Source organism: Sorex araneus, chromosome 9 (assembly GCF_027595985.1).
Source record: "Sorex araneus isolate mSorAra2 chromosome 9, mSorAra2.pri, whole genome shotgun sequence".
NCBI classification, from domain to species: Eukaryota; Metazoa; Chordata; class Mammalia; order Eulipotyphla; family Soricidae; genus Sorex; species Sorex araneus.
The window spans coordinates 65,983,884-65,999,372 of NC_073310.1; the positions used below are offsets into that span (position 1 = coordinate 65,983,884).

General features: G+C 45.7%; 1 long non-coding RNA gene across 2 annotated transcripts in view; it reads left to right on the top strand.

Moving 5' to 3' along the window:
* Positions 1 to 1,598: 1,598 nt before the first annotated feature.
* LOC129407134 (uncharacterized) overlaps positions 1,599 to 15,489 on the top strand; it is a 53,821-nt gene continuing 39,930 nt past the window's right edge. For both annotated transcript variants that reach the window (XR_008631442.1, XR_008631444.1), the window contains exon 1: positions 1,599 to 2,167. This is a non-coding gene — a long non-coding RNA (uncharacterized LOC129407134). The remainder of the gene's footprint in view (positions 2,168 to 15,489) is intronic.

The following is a 15,489-nucleotide window of genomic DNA, read 5'->3' on the forward strand; positions in this document are numbered from 1 at the left end:
GCCATCGTGGGTTTGTTTTCACTGGGGTTGTCTATTCCTTTGCTGTGTTTCTTTATACCCCACAGATGGTGAGATCATCTGAGCTTTGTTCTTCTGACTCACTTCACTTTGCATGGAGCCCTCCAGTTTCATCCAAGTTGGAGTGAAACTCAAGATTTCATCTTTTCTTGCAGCTGAGTGGTGTTCTGTGGTGCATAAACCACACCCTCTTTGTTCTGTTGCTGGCCATGTGGGTGGTTTCCAAGTCTCGATGACTGTAAACAGCACCGCAATGAGCATAGGTGTGTGGGCAGCTTTAATGCCAAGGAGTGAGCTTGCTAGGTCACCTGGGCATTTGGCTGTGTATATTTTTGAGAAGCCTCCATACAGTTTCCCACAGAGATGGGGGCTAATAAAACCACACGGGCTGTGCGTGGGTTTCCTCTTTCACCACGTTCCTACTGCTCTGGGTTCTGAATTTTTTTTTAATCTAGGTCATTCTCACTGGTGCGAGGTCATGTCCCAGGACACTCTGATCTGCAGCTCCCAGATATTCAGTGACGCTGCTCTTCTCGGAAAGGGCATGAGTTCACCAGTCTTTGAACGGACTCTGGAGCCAAGTCTCAGCGGGCATGGGAGGCCGCGTGGCACACGCTGAGGGGGAAGTTCACGGGCAGGTGTCAGGACAGCACAGCCGGCCGTGGTGGCACGGAGGAAAGGAAGGTGGGCCTGGCCAGACGGAAAGGCAGGGAAGCAGCCTTCAGTCCAGCCAGCCAGGAAAATCGGGGTAGTATAACGGGGCTGAGTGTGTGGACAGGAGGCAAGGGGGAGGAAGAAAGGCCGCATAGCCCATTGTCTCAGGTTAGCAGCTCCAAGCAGAACACCGGGGCCCTCAGAGGGAGGAAAGTCAGGGTTGGGGTGGTAGTGAAGCATCTCACCATGAAGTGAATAGATGGGCCCCAGTCAAGAAATGGAGACCTGGAGGGAGAATTTCAGCAAGGTCAGAGGTCGCTAGAGTATGGAGCAGGAGCCTGGAGAGCAGGTGAGGAACATCAGTTTCAAGGGCCACCGGGAGGAACAGCCCATCTGCTGGAGAAAACCCACATGATGCCCATTCAGCTGGGATCAGCCAGAGGGATGGCGGACACTCTCACTGCCCCAACACACACACACACACACACACACACACACACACACACACACACACACACACACACACACAGGCCTGGAAGCAGGTGCCCTGCCTGGCTGTGTGCTGACAGTAGGGCTGCTGGGAGGGAGAGAAGAAGATGGAGGGAAAGACGAAGAAGACAGAGGGAAAGAGGAAGAAGATGGAGGGAGAGAGAAGAAGATGGAGGGAAAGAGGAAGAAGATGGAGGGAAAGAGGAAGAAGATGGAGGGAGAGAGAAGAAGATGGAGGGAAAGAGGAAGAAGATGGAGGGAGAGACGAAGACAGAGGGAAAGAGGAAGAAGATGGAGGGAGAGAGAAGAAGATGGAGGGAGAGAGAAGAAGATGGAGGGAAAGAGGAAGAAGATGGAGGGAAAGACGAAGACAGAGGGAAAGAGGAAGAAGATGGAGGGAGAGAGAAGAAGATGGAGGGAAAGAGGAAGAAGATGGAGGGAGAGAGAAGAAGGTGGAGGGAGAGCGGAAGATGGAGGGAAGCTCAGCTCTGGTGCCTGACCCTGGCGGCCGGGGCCTGTGCATCCTTTGTGGAGGAGCGGCCAAAGCCAAACGTCTGTTGCTCCCCATGGCTGGGCGCCCCAGCTCACCCCGGGACGGCTGCGTGCTGAGAATCGTGCGGAGTGAAAGAAGGATCTCTGGCCACACGAGTGTTCCCTGGTGCATCTATTTGAATATATTTGCAGCTCTGAGCAAGTCCTTCTGCCCCGCTCACTGCAGCCCAGCAAACGCTGCCCGCTTCACTCTGCTCTGCCTCTGCTGCTGGGAGCAGGAACCTCTTCTGACGGAGCCACACAGCTCCAAGTACCATTTATTTAAGAGGAAACTGCCCTTTGCGAGTAAATGAAGTTGAGAGCAGAGTGGAGGGACTTCAGTTCCACTTCCCAGTATGACGACTGAAGAGGGTGAGTTTCCTTCAGCTACAAATGTCCTCACAGAAAGTTTTTATTTAGCTAAATAGAAGAAAGCAGTTTCCAGACCAAAGAGGAAGAAAATAAGACCAGACAAGTAAGTAAAAGACATTTCAGTTCTATCAAAAAAAAAAAAAAAAAGGAATTCTCCCACCCCACCCCTCCTCGTCTCTCTTTCTCTCTCTCTCTCTCTCTCTCTCTCTCTCTCTCTCTCTCTCTCTCTCTCTCTCTCTCTCTCTCTCTCTCTCCCTCCCTCTCCCTCTCCCTCCCTCCCCTCCTTGTGTATTTTTGCCAACAGTCAATCTCAGTGTGACTATGAAGCTATAATAGGTAAAGGCGTGGCATGCAAACGATGAGGAAAGAAGAGGGGGTGAAATGAGCTGAAACATGCAAAGCCATTGTTGTAAATAATATATCTTATAAGAAATGTCCACAGGGGTGCCAGGGTATAAATAGCAGCACAGTGGGAAGTGAGGACTTGTGCCTTATTTTCTGTAGAAGCAGCTGATTCTGTGCCAGTGAGCAAAGTCGCTAACAAAAGACACACTAAGTAATGCCCCTTCGCTGCCTGTCCTTCCCGTGGCATCTATTGTATGCCATGCGAGGCACCGCGGCAAGCAGCACACTGCCCACCTTCTGGGTGGTTTGGTTCTTTTTCTCGGGAATTACAGGAGACAGCCTACATGCAGCTGCCAGACATCCGTCAACGTGGGTTGCAGTGAACCCACGTCGTCTGTGACGCCCAAGTGGGTATAAACTGAAGGGAAAATGACGCTGCTCTACTTCCAGCCCTTTAAGTTCCAGTACATAAATCATTTCTCTCCTAGGCTTTAATTTCAAGTAACCAACGGGAGAAGGAGAAGGAAAGCTGGGAAGCTTGTGTATCACATTCCGTGCAGCTTAGGTGTCTCAACCAAATGAGACTCCTGGATCCTAGTTTGCTTCTGAATATCACCAGGGGTGATTATAGCTTGCAAACGGAGACCCAAAAAAGGCATGCCTTCCGATGTCTTGGGCTGTAATTAAAGCCACAAGCCATCATATAGCGAAGAGGCCAGCTGCAGCCCTTCAAACGTTTAGTACCCCGGCATTAAAAATAGATTACAGCACAAAATATGTACCAAAAATAATCCCAATAAAAAATTTGCACATTTGATTACTATAATTGATTTTTCTTCTAGATATGAATAAATGACCCAGGCTAAATGCCAGTTCCTTGCAAAGAATTTCATTTAAGCTTCACTGAATTGAAAAGGCTCAACCAGACTCAACATTTCCAACTTCCTAGCAAGTAGCAGAAAATCTACCTGACAGTTGCTATGGAAACACGAACAGGAAGAGTGAACCACCAGCCTATAAATCCACAGAGAAACCTTTCTTAATTGGAAGGCCTTTAACCCACACATTTTTCTCATAGCTGCAGAGCTTATTTCTAAAGAGATTATTAAATTCCTCAATTGACTTATGAAGGATGCTTCCCACTATATTACTGTGCTTTGGGTTGCTCGTGCTTTATATCTGTTTCCAAAATTACAAAGCAGACCAGGGATAATAAAAGTTAACACAGATGTTTCAATGAAAAATCCATACGATGTTCTGAAAATAACTTTGGTGGTAATGCACAAAAAAAGGATTCCAATACAAGAACCAAGACGGTATAGATGAGATTGTTCCAAAGTTATACCTATGTCACCAAACTTCACCTCCTCCCAGCGGCCAGCCACCAAATTCAGCAGATTCGTGTGGATAAGTCATCCTGTTAGCATCCGACAATGCTAAGGAACAATGGCCACTTTGGAAAAGTGAGGTGGTAGAATATGTCTATTTTGTACTCACTCAGTCTTGATTCCTAAAAGTAGTATTAGCTTTCTGTTGTAAAGAATAGTTGGGTTGAGACTAACAGGAAGAAAACAAAAACAAGCCAATGACTCTGAGAATATCAAATGAATCTGAACGGTTCGTTTGATTAAGTCCTCACTTGATTGAAGCTGGAAAATACAATCTACACAAGTAGAAGAGGTGGCAGAGACACAAGATATATGAACCTTCCCATGTCCACAGGCAACATTTTTTCCTGCTACACTAAGAAATGTTCCTGCTCCCATCCAGCTAAGGCCCCAGTTAGAGCCAGTCACTCCCTCTGCAGCCTCTCTCCTCGTGCAGTTCATGCCTTCACACCTTCCGTGCCCCGCAAACCCACAACTACTATCTCACTCCCTTATTTCAGTGAGACACTCTAAGGGATATCATTCTCCAGACCACCACTTCCCCTTACTTGATCTTCTTTCCTGGGCTCCCTGCAAGATGGAAGCTACTCTATTTCACGCCTGTGATTGGTATGGCCTCAGACACCTCTAGCATGGGAACCTCTTCCTCGTTTCAGCTGCATGACACTTTCCTACTTTTCTTTCACCTTTTCAATTGATCATTTTCTGCCTATTTGTGGTATTCTTTGGAATATTTTATTATCCCTCTTTTCCCATTTTCTATATATTTTGGGTCATCTTCAGCCCTCTGTGGCTTTTATTACCATCAACAAATGAGTTCCACATATTTATTTCAATTTCCTTGTATAAAAATGGGAAATATCTACCTCATCAGGTTGTTGAGAGTTCCAGGGACATTTAAAATTTGTCTGACACGGGGCTGGAGCAATAAATAGCACAGCGGGTAGGGCGTTTGCCTTGCACGCGGCCGACCCGGGTTCTAATCCCAGCATCCCATATGGTCCCCTGAGCACCGCCAGGGGTAATTCCTGAGTGAAGAGCCAGGAGTAACCCCTGTGCATTGCCGGGTGTGACCCAAAAACCAAAAAAAAAAAATTTGTGTGGCACATTTTCTATCAGCACTCAGGAGAAATGTTACCTATTATTAGTGTGTATTTTAAGTCCTTAAAGTCAGTCTGTGGAAAGCTGAACTCACTTTATTCTCTCCATAGGATTTCTTTCCTTTGCTTCCCTCACAGAAAGTCCCTATTTGCCTTAGGGCCTTTTTCTCCTCACCAGCTCCACCAACAAGCAACACCCTAATCTTCAGAGTCATGAGCCCCTCTTATGGACTAAGAAAGAATGCTGCATTATCAACCGTCATACGCTACCACATCAAAAGTGCCTACCTGACTCACTTTGAGAGGATAGATCTATAGTTTCATTTGCTATTTTATCCCACCAAAAATATTTGTTAAATCATGACCATAAGAGACTGGATCAAGTAAACCATTAACTAGAAATTCTCCACTGATTATTTTGTGGTTATTCTAGGAGGCATTTTCTAGTTTCCTCTTCTTTATCTATCCTTTGATGATGAATACTTCTTTGATGATGGTATAAGTAGTTGAAAATAACACTTGTACATGGAAGGGTCCAGTCTTACCTTGGTTTCAAGATTACACTGGTAGACATGAAAGTTTTAGGCACCACAGGGGCTGGGGTCACAAGACACGAGGGGAGAGGGCAGGGTGCAAGCAAACATACTGTGTACATGGGCAATAGCTTCCTTGCTTGCAGACTTCCTAGTTTTCTACTCTTCTCTGGAAACTTTACCTGATGTCTATTCTGAACATTGAATTGCCTGGTCGAAAATACTCTTGTTTGAAACCATTTATTGAATGATGTGGACAAAGCCTTTCCCTGGTCCCTGTGCTCACCACGGGAGTCCTTAGATCACACGCTTTGATAAACTTCACAGTGAGGACTTTGGGAAGCAGAGGCCCTGGGCTCTCCATCAAGGTGTTCAGATAGGAAGTGGGGGGCAAAGGACAGGGGACAGGGAAATGTGGGGCTCCCACCTAATGTTGCTCCAGAAACAAAAGTATTAGAGATCAGTGTTCACACACAGTTATCTCATAGCCCATAGGATGGACAAAGGCACCGTGGCAGGAACTCCTTCCCTCCTGACACGTGACAGGCCCAGATTCACTCATCCAGGGGCAGTTGGGAGCACATGCCGAGCTCCTCTGCTGTCTTTACCCAGGAAAGGAACCAGAGGAGTTCCCTGGCCCTGCTCGGGAGAAGGGCATGTGTGACATCAGCGCTTGTAGGAATAAGAGGGCCCTCTCCGAATCAAGCACTGCCCCTTGCTGGCCAAGCGGCTTGGGGAAAACTGACCAAGCCTTGGCAGACTCTCTTGTGAAAAAGAGAAAACACTCTCGGCCCAGAGGATTGTTGATAGAGTTATTTGGGGTTATGTCACTAACACTGCTTAGGTCAATAAGTGTTCAGTTAAATGTAGCTAGAGAAGGGCGAGCCCAGCTGAATCCATCCCACAAGAACGCTGCTATTAAGCCTTTCAGCGCTTTGACAAAAGGAATGGGTGGGTAAATTAGCTCACACAGCACATCCTACCTGAAATGTCACTTGAGCCTGGAGCACTGACAGCTGGAGCTCTCTCTCCAGCTCTGAACCTTGGCCAGAGCACAATTTCAAAAATATGTTTTGCAGCAGGTTTTCAACCTGATCTTAACAATTTAGGAAGGGAAATTTTAACTTGGTTCTTTTTGAAGGACATAAAATGCTGGAACGACTTTAGCAAAAATCTGTATCATGCAGGATAATTATATATTGGACAAACAGCAATTTCTCTGTATAGACAGTGGAGTCAAATGTATTTTTGGATCTGCCTTTTCTTTTTCTAAAAGGAAGAAAAAGCACAAAAGCTGTAAGTCTAAACAGGAGGGAATCTGGATATTCGCTCTCAGATTAGACTCCACCCCAGGTATGGTGGCACATATTCCACATCAGGTGACTGCTATGATCCTCAGAATAACAGGAATATATGCAGATTTGTGGGTCTCATTGCCATTTTGACAAATCCAAAGACGAACACTAAGAGAATAAAGAAGTATTGCCAACACCCAGAGAAAAAGCACCGGGTAAGTTATCACACTTGCTTTGCAAGCATGTGGCCAAGATTTCCACAAATATGACTTCGGATCCCGAAACAAAAGCAGATGCGATGAATATAGCAGTGCACGCTGCAATAAAGAAGTGCAGGCATTGGTGAGCACTGTGACGGACCATGTGAGTGCCCGGTCTGAGACCCTCAGTCATCAACATGATGGCAACAAGGAAGGAAAGCGTGTTGGAGGGGGAATAAAATAAAATAAAAATTTTTAAGAATTGGAAGAGACACGATTTTCCTAATTAAACCAAGAATCAGAATCATGATTTACATCCAACTATCTTATGGCAAAAAGGACACTTTGTCTTTCAGTTACGCTTGTCTCGTGATATCACTTCTCCTCTGTGGCATCACAGCAGTTACACAACCCTGTTCCTCACCCGCCCTTCCTTCCTTTCTCCCTCCTTCCAGTCCTTCTTTCCTTCATCCTCTTTCCCATCTTCCTCCTTCCATTATCCCTCCCTCTCTGTTTTCCTTCCCAATTCCTCTCTCTCTCCCTCTCCCTCCGTCTCTCTCTCTCCTTCTCCCTCCCTCTCTCTTCCTCTCTCTCCCCCTCTCTCTATCTCTCTCTCCCTCTTTCTCTCTCTATCCCTCTCTCTCTCCCTCTCTCTCACACTCCCCTCTCTCACGCCACACTTTTTTTTTTTTTGCACATTTCTATTTCTCCTTCCAGAAGTACTTTCCCTCCCAGGCAGTATTTAGCAGTGTGTTGATTGTGGCAGTTTCCCTGGGAAGACCTTAGAGAAGTCCCTTGGCTGTTTCCTTCCTTCAGAGAAGGGTAGGGCGAGGGTCCTCCTCAGCCACTCCAGCAGGCCAGAGCTCCGGCCAAGGTCTTCTTAACTCCCTCTGCCCAAACTTAAGCACAGAAGCCAGTGTAAGTCTGCAGATACGTCTCTTCCTTCCACTCTCCCCTCGTTTTAGTTTCATGTACATAAACAACCTTGTGGACATGGGGTTCAGAATGTTAAGAGTGTGAATTTTCTAATGACGTCAGGTTCTGGTCCATCAGCTTCAACATTCAGTACTTCACGAGTAGAACTGTCACCTAATACTGCTTATGGGAAACACATGTGCCATGCCGTTAACGCCGCTTTTTCATAAGTGATTTAAAAGAAGAGTCCTTCTAACTTGTTCTGTCAAGGGACTAAGAGGACTAAGAAGTACCACAGCACACAGGTCAGGAAATGGCGTTTGCAGCGAAGCAGAGACGGTGAGTGGACGATGGGCCCCTCTCCGCCTCGCCACCCCTTACTCTGATAGGGACAAACAGAAACATCTTTCTTTTCATTAAACCTCTCAAATTTTCACCATGAAGTATGGAGTCAGTTCGCAAGATCTACCAGTTTCCACCTCTCTAATCTATTTCTCAGAGAAGACTTAACAAAATTGAGAGCAGAGAGACTGCCCGCGTCCCCTTCCTTGGTCTCTGCTAGCAGTTAGTTACTGGAGAACATCTCTTTTACCTGATCTCTCTTCTCCTCTCTCCTCTCTCGCTCGCTCTCTTATCTCCCTCTCTCCCCCCCGCTCTCCGCTCTCCTCTCTCTTCTATCTCCCTCCTCTCTCTCTCCCTCTCTCTTTTCTCCCCTCTCTCCCACTCTTCCCTCTCTCTTCTCTCTCTCCCCTTCTTTCTCCTCTCTCTGTTTTCTCTCTTTCTCTCTCTCTCTCTCTCTCTCTATCTCTCTCTCTCTCTCTCTCTCTCTATCTCTATCTCTCTCTCTCTCTCCTCCGCACCCCACCCCATCCCATGATGGAGACAATGCCAGTGTTAAGGAACAAGAAGTGAGGGAAGCTCTGCAATATCATTTAAGGACATCAAGAGCACATGGGTTTCGACGCCCCCTTCCCCATGGGGCCCAGCCTGCTACGGAATGTGAAGGCCCCTGTGCTTCAGCTGCCTTCCGTGGTGAGCCGGGCAGCGAAGCCTCGGGGAAGGAAGCCCCCAAGGGAAACGGCTGATATTAGAGAGAAGGAAGATGCGGCTTGGAGGGGAAGCAGCTAGTCTGCACTCACAGGCAGAATCCAGGTTAAAACAATGAGCAGAGCCAGGCCAGCCTGTTCTGCCACGTTCTCGCTGTTCCTGCACGAAGACGCTCATCCCCGCAGGTTGGAGGGAAGTCAGGTGTACACTGTCGGGTCATTTCCGAGCAGCCCGGATTGGTCTGGTTCTCCTCCTCTGGACACCTAGATATAAAAGGTGTCTGCACTCTGCAGGTGCCTGAGAGTGACCAGAATCAGGTGTGAGTAAAACAGAGGGTTGAACTTTGTGGTGTTTTTTTTTTTTTTTTGAGCCAGCTTCCTCCTGGCTCTGCACCCAGGGATCACTCTCAGCAGGGCTCAGGGGACCAGATGGGGTTCTGGGGATAGAGTCCAAGCCAGGTTGCTGGCTAGCACCTGAGCAGCTGTACTAAAGGCCCACCTCCCACCCCCAAGGGCTTAAATCTTTAACAGGAGAAAAGGGCTGCAGGGAAGAGCTGGGGCCCAGAGGTGCAGCATGAAGGGCAGCCTTCAGCCCCCATCAGGGGTGGGCCAGGGAAAGCAGGAAGCTGCACTCAGGTTAGCTGGTACGAGAAAGAATGAAGGTGGAGGTGCACAGTGATCAGGCATTGAGAGGACAGGATCCCCAGAGAATGGAGCCCCAAAGGGCAAAGCTCCAACTGTTGACATGTTGATGATGCCTTCAAGCATTTTAAAGGATATAAAATGGCCAAAACTTTAAACTTCAAACGGTCTATGTCCATGGGCTAGGGAGATGGATGACAGTTCAGTGCTGAGAGACAGAGGCGTGGGAGCCCATAGGGTCTCACACCTAATGCGACAAAACTAAAGCAAAGCTCCGAAGTGTAACCCTGATTAACCACCGAACCAACCTCTTACCAGGATAAGTTGATTGGCAGCAGTTTAATTGCCTAGCAGAATAAAACTTTCCAAATCTCAACAAGACATTATATTTTTGAAAAAGGAGCTAAATAAAGAGAAAAATCGGTCTTTAAAGGGCAAGAGTGATAGTACAGTAGGTAGCATGTTTGCCTTGCACGTGGCCGACTTGTGTTCCATCCCTGGCATCCCATATGGTCCCCCAGGCACCGCCAGGAGTAATTCCTGAGTGCAGAGCCAGGAGTAACCCCTGAGAATCACTGGATGTGACCCAAAAAGCAAAAAAAAATCTGTAAAATTAGAGCGAAGAACTGTATGTTCACAGTAGTCAGGGATTTTTTTAAAAATTAAAATACATTAAATATTCCGGAGGAATGAGGGATTCCACATACATAATGGAAACACATTATTGTTGATTTCTCACATTAATTACAAAGTGTGATTAAAGTATTGAAATTTCAAGAGAAGCTATAGAGCACAGATATAGAGTAGTTTGGATAAAATACATGTGTATATTACATTAAATACAAGCAGACTAAAGTATGTCTTTTACTGATAATGACTTCTTCCTCCAAATGCTTAAAAGGACATTTTCAACAATTATCCTAACATGTTTGACATTTATAGTAATCATCAGTGTCTTAGTTTTTAGATAGTAGTAAAGATCTACTTATGAACTCTGTGAATGCGGAGTATACTGGTTCGATTTGTTGGTAGAATCTCTGTGAAGAGACACCAACCAAACCTCTATTCTCATCCTACATCAGGAAGGAAGTTATAGAGTGGGACAGACCTCAACTAACCATGATCCACATGGAAAAGCTTAAGTGGCCATTCTACTTAACCAGCAGTACAACAACTAACAGAAGTGGATGTCAACTCTGGTTTTCAAAACAGAATTTGGTAAGAATTGAGTAAGGGATTCTGGGTCAACGAATAAATTTGCCTTCTGAGGATCACAGGGAACCTCACACAGTTACCCTCAATTCTGGGTTGTTGGAAGGGAGATAGTGCCAATGAGAATTAAGAGGAGGACAAAGAAATTCTAGGAACCTTGTCCCCAAAGGACAAATCTAAATGAGGAGAACACAGCGAAGAGCTAGGAGTTGCCTCAGGGTGCCTGAGGACGCATTTCCCTGTGGTTCCAATGGCTCTTTCTCACAGCCTCTCTGCTCCCATGGCTTCCTGGGAACGCAGGATATGTGCACACCAGGCAGGGAAGGGTTTGTTCAAGTTCATGATCTGCTGTCTACTGATCTGTCCTCTCTGGGGAGCAGAACTTTAATTCTTTAACTGCCATGAAATAACTATGATGCGTTTATGTTCGACTTTTTTCCATGGTCTTTTATTTTAATGTGACATAGTCCATAATTTTTAACACAAGGTATGTGATCAATGAGTGTATAGTGCATGCAAGATACATATACATTCTGCAGATCCTGTTCTGTCTCCCCAGTCCTCTTCCATGACTCTGGCATGGAGGGCAGTATGACAAGATTACTCCACTCAAGGCGCATCTTCAGATTCCAGAGAGTTTCTAGCTTGGTGAAACCATTTTATTTATTTATTTATTTATTTATTTATAAAATTCCCTCCCCCCAAATTTTATTTTATTAAATCATTGTGAGTTACAGAGATAGTTCGATTTTTGACCTACAATGCACTCAGGAATTACCCCTGGCAGTGCTCAGGGGACCCTATGGGATGCTGGGAATCGAACCCGGGTTGGCCGCGTGCAAGGCAAATGCCCTACCCACTGTGCTATTGCTCTAGCCCCCTTGGTGAAATCATTTAAACTTCCAACAAATAGGGTCTGTATTTAATTAGTTCTGGATATTGTTTTCCTACTTTGCTTTTGCCTAAGTAATAGCACAATGCAAACAAATTCCGTTTCCATTTTAGGAAGGCCCTACAGCAAAGCGCCTCCCTCACCACGCAATCCCTGCTCTGTGTCCTCGAGACCTGGGCATGTTCTCAGCCTCGCAGTGTCCCAGGTCCTGTCACCAAGTCCTGCCAGTATAAAGAGACTCAAGCATGTGGCTCCTCGACACTAGTACTTGGCATCTATCCCTCTCGGATACATCTGGAATGCCATCTGGTAGAAGTTTTGACATAATGTGCGAGTCATCATAAGGTGTCCCTGGAAGTAATATATTTAGGCAACCTCTGGCCTCACAACAGAGCTTCATTCTTTAATCATACCGTGCTTGGTAAATATAAATGCTAGAATTGCTTCTCTTCACATCTGTTTTCCATACTAACTTAAGAGCTTCTTAAAGTCAAGGACGAGACCTTATGTTAACTGGAAAAGAATTGAAATATATCAAATAAACTTTTCTTGGACACTTGGATGACAGAGGGGACACTATTCATTTTGTTTAAGGAAGAAGTGGCAATAGTTGTCCAAGAATATGCTCTTCCATTTTGCTAAGTATAAAAATCTTGTGCTGAGAATATGTCAAAGGGATCCCAATACTGAGTGAGAAGTTTAAAATTTATCCTCTTTCTGTGATGTGTCTACCATAATCTCGTTTCCTTTCCCCTGTGGGCCCACATTTTGAGACATCTGTAATTATACACCCATTATACTGATTGTGGGGAAACAGATCATAATGACAAAGAACTTCCTAAACTGACAACATGCAGCTGAAGAATTGGAATAGACAGTTGTCACTTGAAGAAAGGTCAAGGGTCTGTTGTCAAAGGTCAGTTGGGGCAGGTGGCCAACTGATACTGAGCTAAGTAATAAAGGGTGGCTGGCAACCTACGTAGGTGGTGAGGCTGGAGGCGTGCAAGACTGGAACAGTGGCCCTGACAGCGCTGAGGGTGGTGGACCTTGGACTACAGGCTACTTCTCAGAAGGGACCTGAAGATGAACAAACAAAGGCAATGCCTTGTCCGAAGGCATTGTGGTAAAGTCAGCGATGATATCCCAACCCCTACATTCCAAGTTCCTGCTAAGCAGTCCTGTCTTTCCACATGCCCATGGTTTTAGAGATGATTCAGAGCCACTCTTGGATCTCACATCTCTGGCTTGATTCATCCTCAATAATGAATAATAACATAATTACAATTAATGTTCTTGATTTTAAAAAACTCTGGAAGTAATACCTTCAGGAAAGCACTTCAGAGTTCATCTCACCTGAATTCACTCCTTACAATTGGATTTTCCAAATGACAGTAATTTAGGTGCTTAGATATGTGACTGTAGGGTGGCCTTTAGTCACTTTGTCCAGCACTATGGATATTAATCTAAGGCTTTCTAAGAACTGCAATCTAGGCCTACACTTATACACTCAACAGCATATTTTATAAATTATTTGAAAATTTTACTTTAAATCTGTGACTTAAAAATTTTCAATGTCATTTCATTTTTCATAATTTTTACTTTTTGAGCTAACTTTGGAAGAAAAACTTGATCAGATTTTTTTGACTATTCTGCTTCCCCCCCCCTAAAATATTAGCTATTTTTATCATCACCAAGGAGGGGTTGCCTTTCCCTCCCCACCCCAAGCAGAGCCTTGACAGTTGAAGACTTACGGAACCCAGTCACAGCCATGCTCAAGGCCATTCTCCACATGTTTGGACGAGTGTCATGCATGAAGGGACCAGCAGAGGGACCCAGGTGTGCGGGACCCAGGGCTGAGATCCCCAAATCTGCTCAGATTGGGACTGAGCCTTCTCCACCCAGACCCCCCATTTTACAGTAGATTGGCAGCCACACCCACAAACTGCCCCAGCATCATGTAATCCCACCAACAGCCAACATCCAGAGACTATAGGACCAAGTTCCCAGAGGCATCTCATAGCCTTGTTCTCCCACTTGGAGAACCTGACAAGCTACCAAGAGTCTATTGCCTGCACGGGAGAGCCTTGCAAGCTCCCCATGGCGTATTCATATCCCAAATACAGTAAAAGATATATACATACCTCTCAGAGAGCCCGGCAAGCTACTGAGAGTATACTGGCTGCATGGCAGAGCCTGGCAAGCTATCTGTGGCATATTCAACATGCAAAAACCAGTAACAATAGGTCTCATTCCCCTGACCCTGAAAGAGCCTCCAATTGTTGGGAAAGACAAGTAAGGAGAGGCTGCTAAAATCTCAGGGCCGAGTGTAATAGAGACGTTACTGGTGTCCGCTTGAGTAAATTGACGAACAACAGGATGACAGTGATACAGTGATCATCACCAAGTATGCTTTATATTCTTTCACTCTTTTTGTAATCAACATATATTCAACAAATTAGCTTCAGGGCTACAATGCAAACTCAGTATTCATATGTCTTGGGACATGATTCCACAGTAAAGCCTGGTGAATAGCCATCACCTCACAGCCAATAATTTCTCCTTGTGATGAAAACTTCTAAGGCCTGCTCTTTGAACAACTTTTAAATATACAGTTTTATTAGCTTTTGTCCCATGCTTCACATGACATCTTCCAGAGCTTATTTTCTGCCTAGAAGCTTGAACCTTTGCTCCCCTTCACCCATTCCCTGCTTCCCACACCTGCCTCTGTCAGGCATCAATCAATTCTCTCATATGTGTAGCTTCATTATACCTATTGTAAGTTTTTTTTAATTTCATTAAAATTAAAAAGATAATAAGTTGTGTGTTTATAATACTTACCTTAATCTACCTCTGTCTTCACTCCCTGTGCCTAAATATACCTGCCCGCAAATTCCGGAGAGAAAACTCTGGAGAAAGAGTTCTTTAGAAAGACCATCTTCTCAATACTGGCATGACATTTACTGGTAAGGATGGTAGTTAAATTCACTATCTGCGACAAACACCAAGTACCACTCCCAATTTTAATAGGTCTTCAGTGATCTAAAGATCGCCACAAAGCTGGCATTGCCAGAGTGAATGACCCTATTCTCCTTTGCACCTGGTATGGAGAGAAACCTTCACTCTGGTGTGGACGGAGGGATCTTTCTTGGCATCTTTCCCTTCCCTTCAGAGAGTGCAGCTTAACTTGAGGACTTGTATCTTGGAACCATCCTCTGTTAGATCAGGCCCTTCTGGTGCTTCGAATGACAGCAGGGCAGGTGAAGCTCTTCACTCAAGCCTTCCAGAACGGTGCCCAACAGACTGAATTGCCTATTCCCACACCCCCGGGCCACTGTAGGTCCAGCCAGTCATGTCACTCCGGAGTCCTGTTGCTGAAGGAGTCAAATCAACACAGAAGGTAGGACTCCAAGGGAGTGGTGGTGGAACACATCTCACTGGGGGTTGGGGGATCCAGAAGAGCTTGGGACTTCCTAGTTCTACAGTTTCTTACTGTGGCTGCAGAGTGGCTGGGAGTGGAGGGAAGGGGTTTTTACTCTTGACCCTCTGCAGTGTTTCAATCATTTCGCACTGGGTGTGCCCCAACCCTACTGAGGACGTTTCCTTCTGCTGAAAGTCTCTCACACGGTGCCTTTCCTAACATATCTCAAAGGACAGAGCAAAGATGACTCTCAAAACTTGCAATTCCGGAGGGCTGAGTCTGACAAATCTCTTGTTCTCTGAGTAAAGCTTGACACCACTCTTTATACTTTTCTGACTCTGAAATACTCATATCTTCTGAATCCTTGTGTTTCGAGGATGGTTCCTAGGTGTGTTGCGTGGCTGGTCACTATAAGAAGAGTTCATGTCTACAGTGGTTC